This window comes from Solanum lycopersicum, chromosome 11 (assembly GCF_036512215.1).
Source record: "Solanum lycopersicum chromosome 11, SLM_r2.1".
Classification (NCBI taxonomy): domain Eukaryota; kingdom Viridiplantae; phylum Streptophyta; class Magnoliopsida; order Solanales; family Solanaceae; genus Solanum; species Solanum lycopersicum.
In genome coordinates this window covers 47,791,390-47,812,034 of record NC_090810.1, presented here as the reverse complement: position 1 = coordinate 47,812,034, position 20,645 = coordinate 47,791,390, and positions in this window count along the sequence as shown.

Below are 20,645 nucleotides of genomic sequence, written 5' to 3'. Positions count from 1 at the left end.
GATGGAAAGACATAAGTTTGTGTTGACTCTCGGGATTTGAACTAAACTAGTCTAAAGGAAAACTTTCCCTTGACGAATATTCACATACTAGTTAATAAATGTGTAGAACATGAGATTCAATCTTTTGCGGACTGTTATTCATGGTATCATCGAATATTGATGGATGAAGAGAAAGCTGAGAAAACTACTTTCACCACTCCATTGGGATAAATGTGCAGAACACGGTCATGTCATTTGGTTTCAAAATATTGGGGAAACTGACATGATTGTTGTGACCACCATGATTCATGATATGATGCAAACATAAATTGAAGTATACGTCGACGATGTAATCATCAAGTCTAAAACACATGCTGATCATGTGCAAGATCTGAGAAAATTCTTGGAAAGAGTGCAAAGATATAATCTGAAACATAATCTAGCAAAATGGCATTTGGAGTTCCATCTGGAAATATTCTGGATTTTGTTTTCCATAGAAGGGAAATCAAATTGGATCCTTCAAAAATAAAATACATTTGGGATTTTGCACCCCCAAAAAAATAACTTTGAAGTCATGAGTCTACTCCGGAGGTTGAACTACATCAGCATGTTTATTGCTCAACTCACAACCACTTGTGAGCCTATTTTCAGACTTTTAAAGAAAGAAGTTGCTATCAGATGAATTGAATACTATCAACAAGCTTTTCAAAAAATCGAGGAGTATTTGTCCAACCATACCGTACTGGTCCTGCCTGAACCTAAGTGACCTCTCTTTCTATATCTTTTACTTACAGATAATTCCTTTGGGTGTGTTCTCGGCCAATATGATTCCTCAGGCAGTAAAGATCAAGTTATCTAGTAGTTGAGCAATAAATTAACTAGTTATGAGGTCAAGTGTACCAGCTTTCAAAGGATGAGTTGCCCTTAATTTGGGTAGCTCAAAAGCTGAGGCATTACATCTTGTCCTACATAACTTAGCTCAAATCTAGGATAGATACTTTAATGTACATCTTTCAGAAGACAATGTCAACTGGCAGACTCGCCAAATGGAAAATTTTGCTCACTGACTTTGACATTATATATTTCACTTGAACTACAATAAAAAGCCTAAGCTTTGGAAAACAAATTGGTAGAGAACCCAATCGATGGTGAATACAAACCATTTGATCTATATTTTCCAGATGAAGAGATTAATTCAATTGAGGAAGTTGGTCTGATGGAAATGAGGCTTGGAAATTATATTGTGATGGAGCAATCAACCAAAAGGCACAGGAGTTGTGTTATGACTTGAGGGTATACCCTAGAAGTTAGGATATCCTTAAATCTTAACATAGCGTCGTGAAACTCTTGAAGGTCTAAGACAATTCTTTAGATATTTCATTGCATAATTGTAATAAAATAACGGAAAATTAAAATGACTCATAGCACATCATATACTACAATCATCACATTATATATATATATATATATATATATATATATATATATATGTATAAATATAAATATATATATATATATATAATAGAATAGAACAGGGATACGACCCTTAACAACATTAAATATATGTCTAACTTATTACATCAGCATAAAGAAATATCATAACATAGAATACCCTTGAATCATAAGGGTACCTTTACTTGAACATAGGAGATCTATCAAAGCTCTTCTTTTATGATACATCCTCTAGCCATCACCACCTACACTTTGTGTAAAACTATGAAGAAGAATGGTATTAATACAACAATACACTAAGCATGACAACCATGCAAAAACATGCCTTTAAAGAGGACATTTCGTTTGAAATCATACAACATGTCTTTTTAGTAAATTTCATAAAAGTAGTCACATATAATCTCAATATAGTTCACATATATCATGTAGACATGGATAATACCCATAATAACACATAAATCCATTCAGCATACTTCAAAGCATATTCAATGCATATCATACATTACCTCTCTTTCTATCCTATTTCTTTCCTTAAGTAACCCTCTAGTGTATTTAGTACAATATATCACTTTTGAGGACACCTTACAATAGTTTTTAGTAATATGATTCATAACACAAGCATATATAATCATAAGTCATAAAAATCTCATAAACATCAACCTCACATAAGAACCATCACCTAAGACAAATCCTACGTCACACTAGTGCAATGTGTAGGTAGCGTCCAATAATACTACTTCCACCAAGTGTACTGAAGAAGTCACCCTAGACTATGTATAACACATTCAACAAGTAACAACATATTCAACAAGTCACAACATATTCAAAAAGTCATAACATATTCACTTACAACTACAGATAAGGTCACATACTTCATATCATCATATAAGGACTCTTTCCATTACTAAAACCTTAGTCATAAATCACTTAGTTCATATAATAGGTAAACCACCCACATAACCCCTCCACAAGCTTACTTGTGCAATGTACACATAGAGTCCCATAGCCCCAATAATACTAAGTAAACTCATTTAGAATCCATAAGTGTAAGTCACATGCATAAGCATAATTCATATATTTACATATTAAAGTCACTTAAGATGAACTCATACAATTCATATATACATAAAATAAGTCTTACTTTCATACGTATACTTATCTTATCCTTTCTTGGAGTTCTCTAGTGCAATGCATGGGTAGGGTCCATAGTCCTACCTATACTAAGTAAAATTCTACGAAAGTTGTGATTAGAGTCTATAATATTATATTAGTTCATTTATTACTTTGGGAGACAACGCCTTAACCGACATAGATCATGTGAGCTACATAAAATCATGTGTTTTACTCCCACATCGAAAAGAGAGGGTTAACACTTGCCTAAGGTATAACCAGTCTTACATAACTATATAAGTGGTATCCACAAGCTATAACATACATGGTAACGTAGTTATCGAACATAGAGATTTCTAGAAACCTTAACTTGATAACGAGGAGGTTTACAACTCATGAGACAACATCTATGTTGGGAAACCGGACTTACTAATGTGAAGGTTCCCTTAGTGGGAAGACGGAGTTACTAGACTGAAGATCCCACTCTCATTTTTCATTCACTCAGTTCTAGTCTCTAACTCCCTTTTTATATATATATTTAAGCTTTTAGTTTATTAATTCACAAAGAAGGATTTAGGAGCTTGATCCTTCATACATCATATAGCTCAAATGATTCTAAGATGAGAATGTCCTTTTATCGTAGACCCTACTTCATGTGAGAATGTCCTTTTATATAATAGTATAATTATACTTCATATGTGCATGCATACAATCTGAGATCTACCTTCACATAACACCTCTAATCACACACATTCAAAGCTTTATTAACTATATATTTTACATTCATAGAAATAGATAATGATGCATAAAACAACTATCCTTTCCTCAATCATCATGTATCTATCCTATTCATACATATTCATAAAGTGTGTGTGTGTGTGTACATTGGTCAACACGATCTCATAATGGCAATCACATAGCATTGAGGAAGCCACCCTCTAAAGATCACAACAATTATTTAACCTTTCTTCAAGTGTCAAGTCATACACATATATCAAGTAGTAAGGACTATAGACTACACACACTCAAGTAACATAATAGGAGGCTAGTACATATTCAAAAATAGAATATAACACTTCTAGAATACGTTGATCACACCATCATATAGGGTTCCTATGAGTAGGGGTCATATTATAAGGATATTCTTCATCATAATCCATATAGACCACACTTAACCCAAAATTTTCATCACACATATACATATAACATCATCTCCGCACCTAGATTAAACAAGTAATGTAGAAGACTATACACATAATATCACATTACAAAAGTTCGCTTTAGACATGATATTAGAATTAAGGCTAAATCCTTCAACTTTCTAAACATTGAAATCATCATAAAAGTTCATCTTGCATAATTAATTCAATTCCGTGATCATAATACATAAATATGTACAAGAATGTTGATACCTCCACCATAACTGGGTCACACAAATCAACACAATTCAATGGACATTGTAGGCTAATAAGAGATATAGGTCAACTTACCAAGTCTCGAAGAAAATGATCGTCTTTGATCATTCCTCCACAATTCATATTCAATTGATATATAAAGTAATAGCAATAAGCAATTCAATATAATCTAATCACAATTCTATAAACATCAAGTCAAGATCACAAGACCCACATTATACGCTAATTTGAAAATTTTGGAGGATCATGGGTTATTCATAAAATTGGATAGAAATTAATCATAAAATCTGTAAGTAAACATATATTCAACATTATATTGCTTTTGAAATCAATTTTGAGAATGAACCCATGGCTAAATTTAAAGATAGGATTTTAGATTTAGAATTCATGTTTAGAAAAACCTTTGAATGGACTCCATAGAAGAATGGTTATCTAGGGATGAAGGAACACCATAACTTATACATTATAAAGCCCCTGAAAATCTGAGAAGAAATCTCCAAGAATCCATCTCCATAGCTCGTTCTTGAGATTGGTCTTCAATAGAGGTTTTAAAGGTTTTTTTGGAAGAGAAGAGAACTTTGGGAATTTTATTTTTTAATGGGTGTTGGGGTTTTTTCTTGGGAAAGGGTTTAAAAATTCCTAAATCAGTTAATAAAACGTTACCTAATTTACCAATACACCCGCACATGAATTGGGACTTTTAGACATATCAAAATTGACTTAAAATGACGCAACCGGATCTGGTAGTGTGCTGTCCATCGTGGAGCATCCTTACAATTCTGCCCCAATAATTTTTGGGACAGTGAGGTGCGTGCTAGGTGTGTGTGGAATAGGGAAGTCCAAATCTTGGCCTTCTCGCTACCTTGGGCAGCTTCTTATCCAAGGTTTGAGTACTCCTTGTGGGCCCTTCGGGTGTACCCAGGGAGTCGTACCCGGACGTTTTGACCCTTAACATGTCTATTAAGGCACTTGCGTCTAATGCAGTTCCTGTCAACTCCAAACAACACATAAAAATAGGACAAACATACAAGGACTCGCTAGCACGTCTAAAGACCAACTTTCGAACGTCTTGGATGTTCTTGGATATTTGACCTCCAAATTACTACTAATCAATTAGTACAAGCTATAAAGCACTTTATTGACATGTTATTAACCTTTTTAGGATCATGTGAGGCTCTAGCTACCTTAGTTTATTTTGAGGGTGTTACAATAGTCCCCTGCTTGGGAATATGAATCCTCGAATGACACTTGAAACATTTATACACTTTCAAAGACTCAATGAATTCCATAGCAACTCACAACACTTGTACATGTTATAACATAAAAGTCAATGCACTAAAATTACAAGGAACACCAACTTCATTCTCGTATGCATTCAAGGAAACATAATCAAGCATGGACTACTACTGCAACTCATTTTGATGCATACATACTTCTTCATGTTCATTGCTATATGGAGGAACTACCTTGTCCAATCTTAGGCATGTTTATTATTTCATCACAACATTGAACATAATATGGATTCCAGTGTCACACTGAGGCATAATCCTCACTTCAACTCATGAGAAAATTTAAAAACATCATTTAGTTGCACAAGAATCATGAATAAGGTAGATTAACTACAATCTTATAGTCTAGACATATTACCATCGACGGCATATATGACATTATCTTTCTTAGCTTTGTTCAGGGAGGAACTACCTTCTCTTAGTCACAATATATACACATGGCATCATATATTTCAACATAAAAGAAATGCATAGATGTTAATTCATACTAAGAAGGATTTCTTTACTTCAAACCACATTAGGCTTATACTTCCTTTCTTGTAAAATCAACATGGTAGGTCATGCAAAGCATATCACCATATAAGGAGGTAAATTTACAGCTTTCAATTTCTAGGACATCCCTAGATTTGATAGGCATGCATCATTTCGGGAAATTTATCATAATTTATAGTCACATAAATAACATATGCTATACCAACCATCACTTTTGAAGAGTGAGCCTATAATAGCAATTCCCAAATCTCAAAGGTCACATGTTCTTTTTTTTTCAAAGAGACTAATATTATCTTATCTAAATAAGACTCATCTTAGGAAACACAATTAAATTTACATAAAGCATGCTCACTAAGCTATCTCATGAAATAAAATTGTCCATTTATCATATAAGCATGCACAACAACATGAGAGACATGCAAATGTATAAAAATTTCCTTTTTCATGCATTAATGACCTTCCATAACATACATACCATAATGTTATTTAAAATATGTATAACATATTTAGAGCATGCAACTTATCCTTTTATACAAGACTCCTATCATGAACAAGCTACTAAGGGAATCTTTGATTCCAAGCTTGAGTAATAATAGGAGGAAAAGATAGTGAAATCTAAAATGTTACTACTCAAATCATTCTCCCCACATAAGATAAACACATTCAAGAGCAACTCATCTCAACTTTAAGGTAATTTTAGCTTACAAAACTTATTGACTAAGCACACAACCTTTTATTGGGATCTAAGCTTATGAACACCCTTCTTACTATCACTACAAAGTTATTTTTTAACCTAGAGAAGTTCACGGAAACTCAACATAAGGACATCAAGGGCACATAAAATCTTACCATCTATGCACATTATCCCCCACTTGGGGTATGCCTAAGCACATTAGTCCCTTAAACACCAAGGTCAAGGAAATTCTACACCAACCTACAAGGGTCATCACTTTTGGTGAAACTTTCCAACCAACCATGCCTAGGTACCATCTAAGTATTTCCTCAATTGACCATACTCAAATTCAAGCTTAAAATACAACTAACCACTTCAAAGTAGGTCAACCTCAATTTTCCATTTCTCTTGAAGAGCTAAAGAGGTTACACATCATACATTTCCCACAAGTCACCTTAGAGTAATAAAACTTCCCACTTATGGAATAAAACCCTTTTTACCACTCATAAAATAGGTTCATACAGGGAATCATTTACTAGTGATAAGGTTTCTACCATTAACTAGGATACATCACAATCGCCTTACAAGTCTCAAAACACTATATCCCCTCCTTAGGAGGAATCCAAGCCAAATGTTTCAAATCCACACAAGAACAACTATGATGAATTTCACATATACGAAGAATTTTTCATCTTTCTCACTGTTCACCACATTCTCTATGACTTTTTAAGCCTACACCATAACATCATTCTACCATCATACATAATCACAATACATTGAATCATTCCATGGGGGAATTCCATTTAATCATAAAAACTATTAACAATCAATAATCACACCTTATAACTTCTCAACATAACATCTCCTCTCTCATAGTCCACCAAGAGACATAAATGGTATCGCATCAACATATTCTAAATTCACCTTCACTTATACTCATCAAACCATAAAACCAAGGTAAGTATCAAAACTCACCTTTTATCCCTCAAGCATTAAGAAGTCATCCCTTTCAAGCAATCACATCAAAAAGATAACTGGAAAAGGAAACACAAGAGAGAGATCTAATAGAGTTAAGTTTTATGGAATGATATGAGAATAGTGAATAAGGGAAACTCTATCATCCTATAGCCTCTCGCTCATATATGTGTCGCGAATCACCACCGATGATCGAGACTCTACTACACGTGATGATACAAAACTTTGAAACCTAAGGACAAAACACAAAAACTTATGTTGTGATACAAAGTATGTTACGACCCGAGGGTATCCCGTAGAAGTTATGGTATCTTCAAATCTTAAAACGGCATTATCGACCTCTCGGAGGTCTAAGACAAGCCCTTAGACATCTTTCATTGTATAATCGTAATAAAAATAGCAAAAAATTTGAAACTTCTCATAGCACATCATTTACTAGAAAAAATAAATAAACAAATATATATATATATATATATATGTGTGTGTGTGTGTGTGTGTGTGTGTTTGTTTATTTATTCTAGTAAATGATGTGCTATGAGAAGTTTTAAATTTTTTGCTATTTGTATATATATATATATATATATATATATATATACACACACACACTAAGTAACCTTCTCATGAAGTTGTGACTAGAGTCCATAATCTTATCTTAGTTAATTTATTACTTTGGGAGAATTAGCCGTAACCGACATAGACCTTGTGGACTACATGGAATCTGGTGTTCAACTCCCACACCGAAAAGGGAGGGTTAAAGCTTGCCTAAGGAATACTAATCGTACATAGCTATATAAGTGGTATCTAGAAGTTATAACCTATGGGGGCACGTAGTTATGGAACATGGAGATTGCTTCTACAAACCTTGACTTGCTAACGTGGAGGTTTCCATCTCATGAGACAACATCTACGTTGGGAACCCGGACTTACTAGCTTGAAGGTTCGCTTTATAGGAAGCTGGACTTACTAGCGGTGAAGCTCCCACTCTCATTTTTCATGTTCACTCAGTGCTAGTCTCTAACTCCCTTTTTAAATATATTTAAGTGTTTAGTTTATTAATTCATAAAGAAGGCTTTAGGAGATTTCTCCTTCATACATAATATGGCTTAAAGGATTCTAAGATGAGAATGTCCTTTAATAATTAACCCTACTTCATGTGAGAATGTCCTTTCATATAATCATACAATCATACATCATGTGCATATGCATAAAATGTGAGTTCTACCTTCACATAACACCTCTAATCATAAATGTTCATAACTTCATTAATCATATACTTTACATGCATAAAAATAGGTAATGATGCATAGGAGAACTATATTTTTCTTAATCATCATGAATCTATCCTATTAATAGATATGCATAAAGTGTGTATATGTGTACATTGGTCAACATGATCACATAATGGCTATCACATCATTAAGAAAGCCACCCTTTAAAGATCACAACACATGTACAACCTTTCCTGATGTCTCGAGCCATACACATATCTAGATTCTTAAGAAAAAAAATACTAAACACACTCACATTGCATCATAGGAGGATAGTACATATTCAACAATAGAATATCATACTCCTAGAATACTTTGATCACACATTCATATAGGGTTCATATGGGTAGGGGTGATGATATAAGGATATTTTTCTCATTATCCACATAGACCACACCTAATAATAACATGATCATCACACATATAAATGTAACATCATCTCCACAGCAAGATTAAACAAGTAGGGTAGAAGAGTAAACACATAATATCAATTCACTTTAGACATGATATTAGAATCAAGGCTAAATCCTTCAACTTCCTAAACATGGAAATCATCATATAAATTTATGTTTCATCTAATTCCTTCAAGTCCATGATCATATTACATATATATGTACAAGAATGTAAACACTGCCACCATAAAAGGACCATACCAATCAACACATTTTAATGTACATTGTAGGCTAATTAAAAGAAATAGGTCAACTTACCAAATGTACAAGACAATAATCATATTTTTTCATTCCTACAAAATTCATATTCAATTGATATATAAAGTAATAGAAATAATCAATTGGATACAATTTAACCACAATTCTATAAACATCAAGTCAATATCACAAGACCCACGTTATACGCTAATGTGAGAAATAAGAAGCATCATGGGTTCTGTTCTTCATAAAATTGGATATAAATTTATCATAAAATAAGTAAATAAACATATATTCATCATTAAAATGCTTTTGAAATAAATTTGAGAATGAACCCATGGCTAGATTGAAAGATAGGATATTTGACTTAGAATTCATGTTTAGAAAAACCTTTGAATGGACTCCATAGATGAATGGTTATACATATATTAAGGATAATCATACCTTATACATTAATAATCCCATGAAAATATGAAGAAGAAAGCTCCAAGAATCCATATCCATAGCTTTTTCTTGAGCTTGGTCATCAATGAAGGTTTTGGGGTTTTTTGGAAGAGAAGAGAACTTTGGGAATTCGATTTCTTAATAGATGTTGGGTTTTTTTCTTGGGAAAGGGTTTTAAAAGGTCATAAAATAAGTTTATAAAATGTCTCGTAAATTACCAAAACACCCCCACACGAATTGGAACTTTTAGACATGTCAAAATTGACTTAAAAACGATACAACCAGATCTGGGAGTGGGCTGCGCGTCGCAGGGCAGCCTCCCAAATCTGCCTCAAACAGTTTTTGGAACAGTGAGGTGTGTGCTAGGCGCGCGTCGCACAGGAAAAGTCCAAATCTTGGACTGCTCACTACCTTGGGCAGCCTCTTGTCCATGGTTTGGGTCCTCCATGTGGGCCCTTTGGGTGGTCCCCAGGGAGTCGTACCCGGACGTTTTGACCATTAAAATATATATTAAGGTACTAGGGTCAAATAAAATGATTATAAACTACAAACAACACATAAAAATAGGGCAAACATACAAGGACTCGCTAGCACATCTAAAGACCAATTTTCGAACGTCTTGACTTTGTTGGACGTTTGACCTCCAAATGGCTTCAAATAAATTCTAAAAGCTATAAAACACATTATTGACATTTTATTAACCTTTTTAGTCACATGTGAGGCTCTAGATACCTTAGTTCATTTTGAGGGTTTAACAAGTTGGGGAAACTCTAATATAATCCACAGGGCAACATTACCCTACAACAACTCGACTTCATTTCTTTTGTACAAATAACACGACTGAGTATGAATCTTGCATTATGGGTATAAATATGACAATAGAATTGGGTGGGAAACATTACCCTGCAACAGCTCGACTTTCATATCATTGAAACTCTTATATCACTCCATTTGAAATTCATGTCCGGGACCAACATGGCTATTGTAATACATTGGAAGTAGAATCAAAGGGTGAGCGATGGTAATAGGACATCATGGATATTGTAATACAGTGGAAGAAGAATCAGAGGGTGAGCCATGGTAATCGGACATCAAGAAATTTTTGAAGACATGGAGATGCCCCCAATATGCCGATAAAAGCCAAAAATGAACAATTAGACACTCAGCTAATGGTTTCCTTTTGAGCGTGGAAGTTTTATATAAACAAACTATAGATCTAATCTTGTTGATATGTGTGAGTGCATAAGAAGCCAAATGATCATGAAAGGAGTACATGCTAGGTATTTGGACCACACATGAATGGATATATGCTTGCAAAAAAATATCCCCTAGGCGGGGTATTATTTGCTTTCCATGAAACGGGATTTCTTTTGCTTTGTGAAAAAATGTCATCAATGCAAACTTCATGGTGATCTCATTCATTAAGCTCATGTAAGGTATCTCAAAATGACTAAGGTGTCTAGATCCTTAAATGTGTCTTAAAAGTAGAATAATATGTTATTTAAGTTTTTTACAGTATATATACTTGAATTTAAGTGATTTCGAGGTCAAATATTTGAGATGTTAGAAAGTTAGCAACGAAACGTACTAGTGTGTTCTAGTGTGCCTTTGTATATTTTACATGTTGTTTGATTCTAAAATTGATATGAAAGGTCCTTAAAATGTTTATAGTCGTAATTAGGTTAAAAAAATTTGGGAACAACTACCCAAGGACCACCGAAGGGGTCCTCGAGAAGGACCAAAATGTTGCCTAGACATAGCCTTGGCAGTGTCAATCGACTAGCTCTAATCAATGGGTTGTTGCTTGATATATGCCCCGTCAATGGGATCCGTTACTCCACACTTAGGTGTGGGATATTAATACCCCCAAATGGTCGTCTCTGTCCCAAACAATAGAGGTGCAGTACGGGTTGTCGTTGCACCAATGGTCCATCGATTGCCCTACGTTGATGGATGCCTGCAATGCTTTCTGTAAGACGATACCATGCAAGGGAGAAATTCACCCCACATTCCAAAAAGATTTTTGATGATTATTATGGGGTATTACAGGTATATTAAGATAGTTAATAACAAGAACCCCATTCCCAATTCACTATTCAAATTTCACCGTTCTTTCTCAAAACAAACTCTCTCTAGAAACCTCCATAGGAGATGAAGATCAAGAACAACTTGGTTTAGATTTCCATGGATTCTTCTTCAAGATTTCTTGTCTTTCTTATGTAATGAGGTGTGTTAATCCTTCATACTTAGTTAACCATTCATCTAAGGAGTTCCTTCAAAGTTTTCAAAGAAGATGTCATGATCAAAATAGCTATCTTTCAATCTAGCCATGGGTTCCTTCTCAAAATGATTTCAAAAGCATGGTTATGATGATTTGATGGTCAGCTAGAATTTTTAATGTGAATTTCAATCCAACTTCTTGAAGAACTCATGATACTTCTCTTCTCAGTTTAGCCTATAATGTGGTAATGTGATCTTGTTTAGATGATGATATATTGTGATTTTTTGTATGTTAATGTACCTATAGATACTCTCTTTTTTATGAATTTACTTTGAAATATTGATGAATTGGTATGATTGCCCCATTCCTTCTACTTTGTATAGAATTGGTAGTTGAAATGACTCTAAATGGCATTGTGTGGTATGGTCCACTTCTGGTAGCGGTGTTAAATTTCTTGTCATTATTCATATTTAATTATCCATATGTTATGATCATGGCCTTTATGGAAAGTTTATGAATTATGAAGTGTTGGTTATGATGATCAAAAAATGTGAAGTGTATGCCTAGTCTTTCAATCTAGTATCATGTGCTTGGTGTTGATGGTGTATTCTGCATTTGAATAACATTATTAGGGTTAGGTATTGGTCTATGTGCTGCAATTGATGAAGTCCTTTCTCCTATGCTATAATATGGTGATTGATCTATGCATGAATGTGTATTGTTGTCTTAAGAGGGTAGCTGCCTAAATATTATGTTGATAGTCATTATTTGATCATGTTGACCAATGTACACACACTCACACCTCATACATGTCTATGAGTAGTAGTAGTTCATGGTGTCTAATGAAAGGATATTTCTCGTGTGCACTATTGTCTACTACTATGCATGTAAAGTCTATGTTAATGAAAGTATGATATGCATCTTAACTAGGATGACTAGGTAGGTGTACTAGTGTAGGTAAGGGTATAGGACTTTGCCTATACATGTCACATGTCTACCTTGATAGGATACTTCCAAGGGTGATTTCTATATGTGCATGAATATGAACACATGATTAAGCTATGAACGTGAAGTATATGCTATGATGTCTAGTACTTTTTATCATGAAGTATGAATATGTGTAGTGTCTAAATGTGTTTATGTGAGATTTTTTCTCATTAAATAACACATACACACACATGAAACCATATCTATGAAGCATGCATGATAATCTAGCAAAGTAGGGTCCTTTTATAGGTGTTCTCAATTATACTTTAATCTAGATTGTGCATGAATATGTTATTTTCATATGCAAGGTTTTTTCACATGATTTACGTTGATGAAAGTAAATTTTCATCTATAACATATGAGCTATGAATATGAGGATTTAATCTCCAAAATCCTATTTTTATGAAGTAAATTTAATAAAGGATTTTTCAATAAAAGGAACTTAGCTTAGCACCAAGTGAACTTTATAAATTAGAGGTCTTGACTCCCCTTGGAGGGAGATTCATGCAATAATACCACATGATGTGTTGACTCCCCTTGGAGGGAGACTCACCCTATGATTTCTCGTGAGGTGGAAACTACAATGCCTAAGGGCATAAAGAGGGTTTCAACTTACATTTGCTAGTTCAATAACTATGTTGCCCCCATTGGATGTAGAAAGTGATATCACCTAATATGCTATCATGATGTTAATGTTCTACCATGTCAAGTAGACAACCTTCTTTCGGTGTGGGGTTCCATGACACCAGATTTCATGTTTAAATCACATGGTCTTATTATTGGTTACGGCTATGATTTCCTCAAAGTAAAATGGAAAATGGAATTAAACTGATTAACCCTAACTAACATGACCTAAGGGAAGTTTCTTAGTTTATGTGAGAGTACTGAACTTACCTATTCATTGCACAAGTAGCTCTTGAAGGGAGTTCTTGGAAGGTGTTCAATTATGTATATATATATGTCTTATATGAATTACATTATGGTATAGACTTAATTGTATGATAATATGCATAAATTGTGTCTTATTTACTATATGATGAAGGTCTTATTTGGTATATATGAAGTTGTCTATACTCGTCATGTTGATGTATGAAGTAAGTGATATGTTTGTAGTCTATTGGTGAATTACTTAGTATCTGTGAGATTATGGGGCTTCACATGTACGTTGCACTAGTAGGCTTAGATTTGGATTATGAGTAAGGTCTTATGATGTGTTTATGAATTGAAGTCCAAAGTATGCTATTGTTGACTATTGTCCCTTATGATGTTATTGGTAGTATGGACTTGCATGTAATCTTGAAATGAGTCTTATATGTGGTTCATGAAGTATGTTGTGTCATATGTGAAGTATGTATCTAATGATATGTAGTTCTTATGTGAAAGTATGGGCTTCAGTTAATGAAGGTTATATGGATGTTCACCTTGGTGACCTTAAGGTGATGCTTGAGTGTGGATAGTGAAATGGGACACTATTCATGAATTGCACCAAATGTTACTAGCGGGTTACTTGGGAATTAAGGAATTAAGGTAAAATATGTATGATGTTTTGAAATGTTAAATGATATTTAATAGATTATGTGGATTTATGTAATGTTATGAAAAGTGTCCATGCCTATGTGAAATATATTAGCTGTGTTGTACTTACTGTATCAAGTCTTTTATGAAGTTTTACTAAACGGCATGATGCATGGTTTTATAATCAAATGTCCTCTTTAAATGCATGTTTTTCATGGTTGTTATACTTACTGTATTCTTGTACTGATACAATCTTCTTCAAAAAATTTAGACAAACTGTAGATGGTGATGGCTAAAGGATGTCTCTTAAAGTGGAAGGATTGGATAACATTCTCAAGCTCAAAGAAAGGGGTTCTTATTATTCAAGGATTTTCTCTGTCATATTTATATTAAAATTTGTGTAATACCTTAATCAATATGCTATGATGTTAAGAGTCGTGTTCCTGTTCTACTCTATTGATGTTGAGTCTAAGATGGCAAAAGAGACATAAAGTCTAATTATGTATTATGACTTTTATATATATATATATATATATATATATATATATATATATATATGAAGCGATGATTATAGATTATGATGTGCTATGAAAAGTTCTAAATTTTTTGCTAAATTTACTATAACAATGTGATAAATGATAACTATGGGCTTGTATAAGACATCCAATAGGTCGAGTACGCCTTATAACTTCTAGGAGGTGCTCCCAGGTTGTAAAAAATGTGGTATCAGAGTATGATGTTATAAAAATAGTTTTAGAGTCCAAAGTCTCATATTGCCACGTCTAGTAGAGTCTCGTTCATCGGTGGTGAGTCGCAACACATCTATGAGCGAGAGGATATAGGAAGATAGAGTTACCCTTCTTCACTATTGTCATGTCGTTCTGCAGAGCTTAACTCTATATGATCTCTCTCTCTTATCTTTTCTTGTCCAGTGGTTTATTAGATATGATTGCTTGGATGAGATGTTATATCAATGCTTGAGGGAGAAAAAGGTGAGTTTTGATGCTTCTTTTAATTTATGGCTTGATGAGCCTGTGTGAAGGTGAATTTTGATATGTGTTGATGTTGTTCCCTTTGTGGCTATATATGTGACTTATAAGAAAATGACGTATTATGTGATTATTTATGTTATGATATGGTTATAGCTTGTTAAGAGTTATTATAGTTGAATGGAGTTCCCTTTAAGATGATATGTTGCCTTATGGTTTTTATAAGATTTTTTATGATGATAGTAAAATGTTATTATTTAGGCTTGAAATGCTTTGGAGAAATATGGTAATTGGTGAGAAATATGCATGTTGCCTTTATTTATGTGTCATGGTTCTAATGTTGACTTTGTTATGTGTGTCTTTCTTCATAGTTGCCCTTTTGTGGATTGGAGACTTCTGTATAGGCTTGATCCTAGAAGTGAAGGTAGTAGGCGTACCTTGTAAGGTGATCGTGGAGTATGCTACTTAATGAGAGAACCCTTATGAGTAGTTGAGTAGTTTCCTTATGAACCTATTCTAAGAGTTGGGAAAAAGGAAGGAAGGTTTTTATTCCATAAGTTGGGCTTAAGTTTTTCCCTAAGTTGACTTAGATAGATCTATGTACCCCTTAATTCATGGGGAGAAGAAGACAATTGATGTTGAACCACTTTAAAGTTGTCAGTTTACTTTTAAGATTGATTCGAGGTGTGGTAATCTAAAGAAGATGCTTAGATTGTACCTAGGCATGTCTGTTGGGAGTTTCCTCAAAAGGTGATAATATGGGTTAAAATTACCTAGAAGTTACCTTGCCCTAGTTCTGGAAGAAAAGAAAGAGGCCTTTATGGCCAAGTCTCTTTTATGTTTCGCCTAAGGTTGTCATCACCCTTGGTATTCATGGTGTAGTTGAGGCCTCATCTAGTTGGGTAGTATGACCTAACTTGATTTTTAAGGATTTCCTTTAGGTGTTGATCTTAGTGGAATGATGATGCTTGAGGTGGTACCTCTTGATGATTGAGTTAGTCGACTCCTTGAGGTGAGAGTAGGAGTGTAAACCCTTAATGATGTCAAACCTTCATATATGAGGAGTATGAGGTTGGTTTTGACTTGCTTTGACCTTGGTTGTTAAGGTCATGATCTTATTAGGCTTACTCCAACTGGGGATAATTTGCCTACATGGTAATGTTTTAAATGCCCTTCATGTTCCTACGTCGAGTTCCCTTGAACTTCATTATGTTGAAAATCACTTTGGGAGTTGTGAATGGTGTGCATGAGCTTATATCCCAAGAGAGGGGATGATATGCTTAGTTGTTAAGGTTGGTAAGCTAAAGGTTATCTTAAGGTTTAAATAAGTTTCTTTTAAATGGGTTTACCTTATGTGGGGGATATTTTCCTTCTATTCTTACTTAAGCTTGAAACCAAAGAGTTCCAATCAGCTTGTTCATGATAGGAGTCGTGCATAAAACCTCTCCATATATAATGTATGTCTTAATTGACACTATGTTATGCATGTTTTGAAGGTCCTAAATTGCATGAAAAAGGATTTTTGATCAATTTCATGTTTTCTCATGTTGATTGTACATCTTAACATTCTAAATGTGCATTTGAATTCATGAGATGATGTAAGGAAAATGCTTGATGTCACTTATAATGTGTGGTGTTATAAGCCATCTATGAGAATTTGAATCTCCATTAAATGAAAAAATTGATGAGTCTTTCAAAAATGTGTGATTGTTATGATTTGGGAAGTGTTTATGTAGGCGAATTCTTGAGAATTGATGGTATGTCTAGGTAATTTTTTTGATCTGTGCCTATATGTTGTATGAATTTCCCTAAATGATGCATGTTTATCAAAACTAATGTTGTGATAGAAATTGAAATTATGTGAAATGACTTCCTATTATTGTGATGTCTGTTTTGTGACTTACCATTTGACTCTATTAGGAAGGAAATATGAGCATGCTTTGGTTAAAAGTTGAGGAGTTCTCATTAAAATGATTTGACTTTTATGCATTGTTTGTAGATGAATTCTATGATAACATCTGAGTATGTTAAGGAGAAAGACATTCCTCCTTACACATAACTAAACATGCAGATGTTAAGTATGGACTTAATGGTACTATGACTAAAAGATGAATATCTTTGTTGATCTACCTCACTCATGATCTATGTGCATCTAGTGTGAGTTACTTGTTTGCTTCTTGAGTGATGTTCAATCTGCCTATGTGTGACTTAGAGGTCGTTGCATAATGACTTCTTAATGAAATAAGAAGTAAAGACCATGTTATGATTATGAGACGGATGTTCCTCCTATGAACATGAAAAGAGTGTATATGTCTGATGCATTAAGGAGTGAGTGAATAAAGGTTTTGCTTTCTTATGTTTCATTGAGTGCAAAATGGTTTGAAGTTGGCGTTCCTTGTAAGTTCGGTGCATTGTTATGTGATGATGTTTTGAATGTTCTGAGATGCTCCATGGTTCATTTAGTCCTTGAAAGTGTTTTAAAAGTATTTCAAGTGTAATTCGAGGACGAATGTTTCCATGTGAGAGATATTGTAAGGTCTCTCAAAATGAACTAAGATGTCTAGAGCCTCACATGTGCCTTAAAAGGTTAATAATATGATAATTATATTTTTAATAGTATTATATTGTTAGGACCCGATTTCGAAAACTAAAGGTTTCAAAGTAGTTTTACAACTTTGGCAATTTTTCTTAAATTTGGGAGTCCCCACTTAATTTTTGAGGAAAAATTAAGAAAACCATTTAAAAAGGTGTTTTTGAAAGAAAATAGTTTAAATAAAATCAGAGTTTTTGGTAAGGGTTCAAATAATTTTCTAAGGAAGGGTCTAGGCATTTTAGAGAACCCCCTAACATGCGGTTGACCGACGAATTTCAAAGTATGGCTAATTTTGTATATAAAAGAGTTAATTATAAAAATCTTGTTCGAAACATTAATAAAAATCTTTTGATACTTCTAAAAATCTCAAGATTTATCTTAACTTTTCTCCATATTCATATTTTGAACCATACAAATAATCAACACATAAACATGGATTAAAAGACTTTGTTTAACAACTATGAAAGGATATTAAAGATCCTTAAGTCATGCATACAAAGTTCTAAGTTAAATTAAAAGACAACTAATTTAATTTAAGAAACTTTACCATTTTTATCCTTTTAAAAATTTGAACTATATAGTTAGTTCAAACTTATGAACATGGATTCGAATCTTTTGAACAACTATGAAAGAACATGAACTGTTCATAAGTTATTCTATTAGCTCAAGTTTCCTAAGAACAGACTTTATTGATAAATAATTAGGCAAATCAACCTTGAAAAAGAATTTGATATATGAAATAAAATGATAAATAATGTTAACTCCTTTGACGATTCATCCAAGCCAATAAGACATCAGAAAACCTTAGCAGTCACAATAAACAATATAATAATAAGGAAATAAAGTAGCCCTTATTCGACCACTTTGGGGTTGAGATTATTGTGAACTGCTTCCCCATTCCTTATGGATTTTAACCCAATCTCGCTCTCTATGTTTCAGCCTTTTAAGCTGCTATTTACTGCTGATTTTTTTGGGGTTTCAACCCACTTTGGCTCCTCGTTTTTTCTGCATTTTCGAGGCTGCTGCTGCTAGTGGTCAGTTTATTGAACTTTTAAGTCCAAAAACTCCAATTTCAGCGCCTTAGGACTATTACTACTTCGCTACTAAGCTGCTGCCTCTAGTTGGATGTTAACCCAATAATATTAGCTTCCCTTCCGTGAATTTGATGAGACCAACTCTAAAAAGAGGAAAATGCAAGAGAGCGGAGTCGGTTGGACTCATTTAGAGAGAGTGTTCATGCAAAAGGAAGAAAACATCATGATAAATATCAAATAAGACTACGACCCAAACTATAACTGTATGATACATGAAAAAGGTTTTAGAACATATTCCATTTGAACCAACACTACTTTGCTTTTAAACAAGTAGTACCCAAAGTGGACAGAAAAGAGAAACAAGAGTAGATGAATAAGACATAGACAAATTAAATAATTCCAAAGGAACAACTTGAGAGTGTCACATTTTAATTTAAGTCATTTAAAGAAGAGGAATAATGTGTTGAACAGGGAATTTTCACATATACCAAGGCAAAATTTTAAATTCATCATGATATAACAAAATAAAGCAAATATCCAAGTGGGTTACAATAGCTAAATAGAAATTAATGTATGAAAATCCAAACAAACTGCCACCAATTCTTCAAAAGCTAAAAAATTTCTTGTCCATGAACACTCAAACATGTCTTTAGAAGTAGTAAGAAAATGTTTAAATGAGTAAAAAAAATCTTATGTGAAATTACGTGAAAGCTTTGAAACATGACATGCAATTGGACCGAACGTTTGATCTTTTTTGAGTTGTCTGAATCTCAGAAACAATGTTGCACCTTTCAGTCTAACCTTGACTTTTAACATGATTGCGCTCATGTCAAGACAAAATGTCATCATTCGATCACTAGCGTCTTTCATAATTTTTCACCAATAAGACATTCTCATCTTTGTCACTCAATTAACCATCCTCTTATAGTGCCGGTAAGGGTTTTAACTCACAACACTCTCTTCTTCATTTTCTCCCATAGTTCGCCTACATAATGTCTCAACCTTTAGATAACTGAAGAACATGATTATCTTTTTATTGTGTGATTAGATGAACCCTAATGAAGGGCTGCCTACGTATCCTTTTAGGAATCAGTTCAAACGTAGTTCAATGAACTTTTCATACTTTTTTCATTTTTTTCAAAAAAAAATTATTTTTTTAATTATTTTTTAAAAAAAGCACCAGAACAATGGTGTTTGAGATAAAAGAGGATACATTTTTATCTTCTCATCATAAAAATGACAAGGAGTGCTAAATGTAGTATCTCTTGATAGAATCTGCTTTGACAATCATGTCAATTGTCTTTCCCTCCATATCCGCCAATTGAAAAGCTCCTTTGGATAACACTTGCTTAATAACATAAGGGCCTTTCCAATTTGGAGCAAACTTTCCCTTGGCCTCGTCTTGGTGGGGAAGGATATGTTTTACAACAAGTTGACCCACTTCAAATTTTCTTAGGCGTAATTTTGTATTATATGCTCGAGCCATCCTCTACTGACATAATTGACCAAACCAAATTGATGTCAATCATTTTTCTTCTATCAGTGCTAATTTTTCTAAC